The sequence below is a fragment of the Oryza sativa genome, chromosome 8 (genome assembly GCF_034140825.1).
Source record: "Oryza sativa Japonica Group chromosome 8, ASM3414082v1".
NCBI lineage: Eukaryota > Viridiplantae > Streptophyta > Magnoliopsida > Poales > Poaceae > Oryza > Oryza sativa.
Window position 1 is genome coordinate 6,449,741 of NC_089042.1, and position 6,350 is coordinate 6,456,090.

A 6,350-nucleotide genomic window follows, 5' to 3' on the forward strand; every position below is an offset into this window, starting at 1 on the left:
TCAACACCTGCATATAATGAAATAAAATATGGTATTCAACTTAGTGGTAGGGTTTATTACTAATCATTTCCACTACTGTTGGTGAAATATGTCATACCCGTCATGCGACAAAGTACACCTTCGGACAATCAGGATGCGTTTACATGGATTGGAAGCTCCATAAGTCAATCAAAACCACTTAGAATTGGGCAAACTCATAGTACAGGATGTTGGGAGCCCATTAAGCAACCTATTGGCCAAAGGAGAGTCCAGGAGGTGGGTTTTTTTGCTTCAACCGAACCACCAGTTTGGCTAATCCATGTCTGTCACCGTTGATCGCCATCTTCCTTGTCGATGCTCCTGATTTCATCCCAATGATGGTTGGAGGGTAGTTTGGGTATTTCCCATAGCAGTAACCTTCATTTGGAGCCTATAAAAGGAGGAGCTCACTTCATTCCAGCACACACAACTTTGAGGTGAAATACAAGAGGCTCTATTATATCTTTTGTACATTAGAGAATAGGTAGAGAATGAGCGGAAGCTCTGCAAGTGTGCCTGGAAGTTTGGCGCTCTCTTCGATTTCTACCTCAACGAGTGTAGCTTTCCATGAGGACCGGAAGCTACTCACTCTTATATTAAATCTCTAAGCTAAGTGGAAAGAGTATTGAAAAGAATCTATTCCTATACTTCTAGTATACATAGTGTACATACATCCTAAGTATATGATTAACTAGCTAATACCCCCTTTCCGATGCCATCCTGGTAGTTCGAGAAGCCACCCCTGACTGCCGAGTTCCTTTGGACAGCCCCTCATGACCATACAACCGGGGCTAAATACGGAGGAGTACCCTCCCCAGGGAATGAACTTAGGATTTTATACACGCGCGGAGGAATACCCGCACTGAGCTGTCACCATCAGCGGCCCACATCTCATCCGCAGCATATAACCCCAAATAATGATACCCAGTAATCTAAGCACCACGCCTAAACTACCAAATATTACTCTAATATCACCATCGTGACATAGAGTATTTGCATATGCAAACATTATACCCGTACCAATGCATCTCCTAGATAAGCTAGCAGTATAATCATAATATCTCGGACATAGTGTAAAGCTGGTATTTATATAATCGGAAAGTATTACAATTCCATAGTCGTATACAGAAGAATATTCTAAATTAAATACTAGTCTTACAAAAGAACAAAGGAAAGTAACTAGAGCCATACCCGAACTCTTCCGAAGACTTCCGGACTCCGACTACTATTCTGTTCTTACTCCACTAGCTTGAGAGCACTAAACTAAACTTGAGAGAGTATGAGAAGCTTGCTTGCTTGAGGTGTGTTGGAAATGGAGGGAGTGAAGGCCTTTTATAGCTGAACAATGATGGTTGGAAATGTCGGTAATATCCTCCAACCGCCATAGGGAAGCCATCCACACCGTCTATCCAAAACCTGGATCCAATGGTGCTTCGGTTGGTTCTGCCGAACCCAGCCCAAACTCGGTCAGTGGCCTCCTCTTGCTCTCCTTCACCCAGACTTATGAATTTTGGTCCAATTTGATCGTGTCAATTATGGTTTCATGGCCCATCTTTCTATAAGTCTATTTCTCGGCATCGTCCGATTGATTGATCGATGGTTTTGATGCCGATTCTTCTCCATTTATTGCTCATTCTCTGCAAGAGGTTAGTAAACCAAGCAATAGTGGACTTTATTTTATTATAACTTAGACGTGGTGTCTAGTTTAGATATTACCTTTGTTTGTTGTGTATCCCATGGATTTGTCAGAGGTAGGCGACAGGTGGTGACAGCCCTGAATCGCGTCCTAGTAATCTTCCACATTCAGATACATCATAGAGCTATAGCCAGAACCACGCTGGCAGACCAGCAGGGGTCGGTGCCTGAAGCAATAGATTGGAAATTACCTTCAACTCAGTCTAGATAACTAAAACACTTAGAAAGTCCTCTCTAGCCTAGCCTAGCTTGCTTACCATTAGTTGTTGTCCTTAGATAGTCTTAGATTTATGTAGATTACACACGTTCCCTGTGTTCGATATCCTTTAGGGGTCACCCGAAGATGAAGTACTACAGCGGTATTCCGTGTGCTTGCAGATTTATCTATGGTCTTAAGGAATACCAACAAGCATTTCTAGCGTCGTTGCCGGGGAACGGTTGCTAATTTTTCCGAGTCTAGGTCATCCTCGTATCTTTTTTTATTTCTTCTTCTTTTATCCCTTTCCTTGATGGAGCAACCCACAATTCAAAACCTTTCTGCTCCTCAGGCTGATCTTTGTGAGCCATCTCGTTCTTCAAAACCAATCCTTTCATAAGGCTACGAAATCAGTCCTGGCTTTATAGCCATGATTCAAGAGCAAACCTTCTCTGGTGGTATTAGTGAAAGCCCATACCTCCATCTTCGGGACTTTGAGCTAGTGTGTTCATGCCTATCGATCGTAGGAATGGCACATGAAACTTTGAAGTGAAAATTGTTTCCTTTTTCTCTTAGAGATGAAGTGAAGCAATGGTACACTATGTCTGTCAAGAAATTCCACGGTCAATGGGAGGAGCTAAAGTGCAAATTTTGCCTTGCTTTCTTTCCATTAACTCGTATAATTAATCTTCGATTAGACATCATTTCTTTCCGATAGAACAAGAAGGAATCTCTCAGTGCAGCCTGGGCCAGGTTGTCATTGTTAACTTAGTCTAGCCCAGACTTGTCTTTGCCTGACCATTTGTTGTTACAACATTTTCAGTATGGATTAGACAAGGAGTCTGTTGCAAATCTCGATATTTCCGCTGGAGGATCGTTCGCACACAAGACAACTGCAGAACAAAGAGAACTCTTAGATCTCATCTTAGAGAACGATTCTTTCTGCCGAAGCGAAGCCATCCGGGAGGTCTAGATTATCTGTGAGAAACCTCTGCACGTGGAGTCGAAACCCGACTCAACTGCCGAATCCTCATTCTAGGTGCTGGAGCCGGAGGAAGAAAAAAATTCATCCTCCAGAAATTCCATTCCAATTCAGGGATAATCGTTATGAAGATAATGGAAACACCCTGAATTATTTCAACAAAAAGAAGCCTCATCCCAAGTATGAGCCGTTCGAGCAGGCGATGTTTGTTTTTTCATTCATTTCTTCCGAATCTATTGTCCATCTTCATGAAACTGAACGACTCTCATCATCGTCGATCAAGCGTAAGCCTTGTCCTTCTAGCCTACAGAACATTGTTCTTGTTTATCATCAAGAAACAACTATGTTCTTGCATGATGCATCTCTTGAGGAGGAGGATCTTCAGGCCACAGACAAGCTTGAGACATTGACTCTAGAGGATGAGAGAAAACATTCCACAAATGAACATGAAAGTTTTTCTTTCAAAATTCCCCAGGATTCATTCTCACATAAGGAATTCCTAGAGTCCTGTCTGATTAGTGACGTTTCTCTGTGCGAGGACCACAACCACCTTACGGTCCTCATTTCTAACATGTTTAGAAGTGTGGTTCTGGATGCTTATATTTATCATAAATACTACAAATCTTGTATTTGTTTGTGGCACTAATCTTGCAGCATGATGTCCCTATGGTCGAGCTTGAGACCATAATCAAAGCACTGCCAGGAGATAGTCCAGATTACTACGGTAAGTTTCTTTTCTAATAAAAGCAAGAACCTATGTTTAGGATTGTATACATCTTCGGGTATTCTTGGTCGCTAAGCATTTCAGGTTGAGATTAAGAATGAGGGTCAGACGATGCCTAAGTACACGGTTAGCTACATCAACTTTACACTTTGGCGATCCTCGGTATGGGAACACTCTATAGGAGACTCCGACATCACACACTTGGTTTTTGATGTCTTGCGACACAAAAGTCCAAGTGTGGGGGGAAAGGCCGACGAGCTTGTGATGACGAGTTCCATCAATCAAGGCCATCTTGGTTTAAAGTTGGTGTTAGTCCCACCTTACTAAAAAAAGAGATAAAAAAAGATAAAAAGAGGAGAAAAGAGAGACGAAAAAAAAAGAAAAAAAAGATGGGAGAAGAGGAAGAGAGCAAGAGAGCTGACATGCTGTGTAATGCCCTAGAAAAAAAAAGAATAGCGTATAGTATATATTGGAATTCCCTACATTTTTTTTTGGTGTTTGCAATTAGAAGAAAAACAATAGTTATACGCTAGTTGGGCTAGCTTTCGGCCAGCCCAAGGCCCAGCTGCCCCCTCCACACCCCCAAGACCCTAGGAGGTCCCCCCCACCTCCCCCTAGCCGTCATTTGGTACCCTGGGGCGCCCACCTCCCCCTCTGGTCGACCTCCCCCATGCCTGCCCTACTGCAGACCTGGGAAGAAGAAGAAGGGAAGGAGAAGAAAGGGAGAGAAGGAAGCGGAGGGAATCGAGGTGAAGAAGGAAATGAGGGGTTTGATTGCCGCTTCCCAAGGAGGCCTAGGTATCAAATACATGATCTTTCCCACTGTATTGGTTTTCTTTTAGGGTTTAGATCAAGTGTTGGAAGTGAGTAAGTTTGGGATCCACCGATTTATTCCTCAGCCAGGTTTTTCTTGCTGATATGCCCCCTGCGCAGTTCTGTTTTGGCTGCTTTTCCGGCCAACATAATGGGTTTTCCTGTGAAAAGTCTCTATACAAAAGTTGTAGATAACGTGTAGATCTATCTTCTGACCAGATGGCATGATTTTATATCAAGTGGTTTAGGAGGTATCAATTTCTGAAGTTGGCTGTCTGAATGTCGATGCATTTATCTGTAGTCGAGGTTCAGAGGGATTTTAAAGGATCTTAATGATGGAATCAGAGAATCTTGTACTTACAGAAGTTGTAGAATATGCTGTGATCTACCTCATAAAAAAATTGTTAGCTTTTATCTTGTATTTTGTTGTCAGTGCTCTTTTGAATGTTTGTTGCATAGTTTTCTGGGCAGATGCACTTATCTGTTTTGTGCCATGTTTTAGGCCAGCTAAATGGAAGAATTCAATTTTGTTATCTAAATGAAAGTTGTAACTCTTGTTCTGTAGATGTCAGAAATGGTATATTTTTCTATGTTATGTGATGTAGAATTGGAGGTATCGAATCGTTAATCTATGCTGCTTTTATAGGAAGATTATCGGTGATTTGCTTTATGTTGTTTGGGGTGGGTTCCCAGCATAGAAAGTGAATGTGTGATTCTTGAATGATTATATGTGTGTTGTTTGAGGCTGAGTCGGTGTTTATTCAGGTGATACCACTTCGGAATGCAACTAGAGTTCATCTCGTCATCGGTAAAGGCAAGTAAATGTAGCGGTGGTTTGCTACAGCTTTAACCTGTTATTTTCCTACCTTCACTTTAAAATTATATATCAATAACCAATAATCAAGATAGTATTACAGGTCGTAGCAAGGTTTTACCTATCTGAATCATTGCTTATCGTTATTGCACTGTTTATGGTTATACTTTATGCTCTTGGTTATAATAACCTTATACTGGTCTCCATCTAAGGAATGTGGTTTCGATGTTATACTCTGGAATTCATACTGCATTTGCATCACACTTGCATTGCATTTGAAGTTATGCTGTGAACCTATGGTTGCGACCGTACCGGTACATCATCGTATATTGTCGTAATACGATGCAGCTTCACACCTTGTTGGGTGCGAAGGCAGGAGTACATACCATTGCATTGCATATGCACATATTGCAGGATGTTATGAAAACTATCGATCGAAGATGTCTTTGAGAAGTGTTTTCTTCTCTCGGAGTTGTGAATATATGGATTTGATTGGTGATGTCATGATGTTTTAGTCCTTGGATATTGAACTTGTCTTTATGTGAATCATAACTTGGTATTTAATCAGCTATATAATAAACCTGTGGTTTAAATAGGTTGTTAAAGCCGTTTGCTTGCTGAGATTTATTCTCACCCCTTATAGTCTTTTCAGGTACTTGTTGTGACATGTTTGCATGAAGGGATGGGATTAGCTACACTGTTGCACAATATGATCTCACTTAGTCATGATTATTGTAATATGTTGATAAGATTACTTGTGTTTAGACATAATGGGTTAATTAAATAATAGAGTTATCGACCATTGATTAACTTTTTTTTTCGAGGCTATCCCTATAAGTCAGTCAGTTGTTGTATCATAACCTTAATCTATATATTGATGCTTCCGCTATATTGTTTTTAAAAAAGAGATGCTGCTGAAATTTCTTTGTTTTGGCACTTTTATAGGGTTCTTTAGTGGCATCCCAGACTTGTGGAGATTTCTAGGGTGTTACAGGCTGTATCTAGCTACACCCAGTCTCTCTCTTGAGCTTATGTGTCGCCTTGGTTTAGCTTTCATCCACTCCTAGTGGTGCACAACTTCTCGCTCCCGCAGCATCTACACTTATAC

General features: G+C 41.2%; 1 long non-coding RNA gene across 1 annotated transcript; it reads left to right on the forward strand.

The window, feature by feature from the left end:
• Positions 1-4,231: 4,231 nt before the first annotated feature.
• Positions 4,232-6,052, forward strand: LOC112939846 (uncharacterized). Its single transcript, XR_010734258.1, has 3 exons — positions 4,232-4,413; positions 5,194-5,242; positions 5,895-6,052. It is a non-coding gene; the product is annotated as an uncharacterized lncRNA (long non-coding RNA).
• The last annotated feature ends 298 nt before the right edge of the window (positions 6,053-6,350 follow it).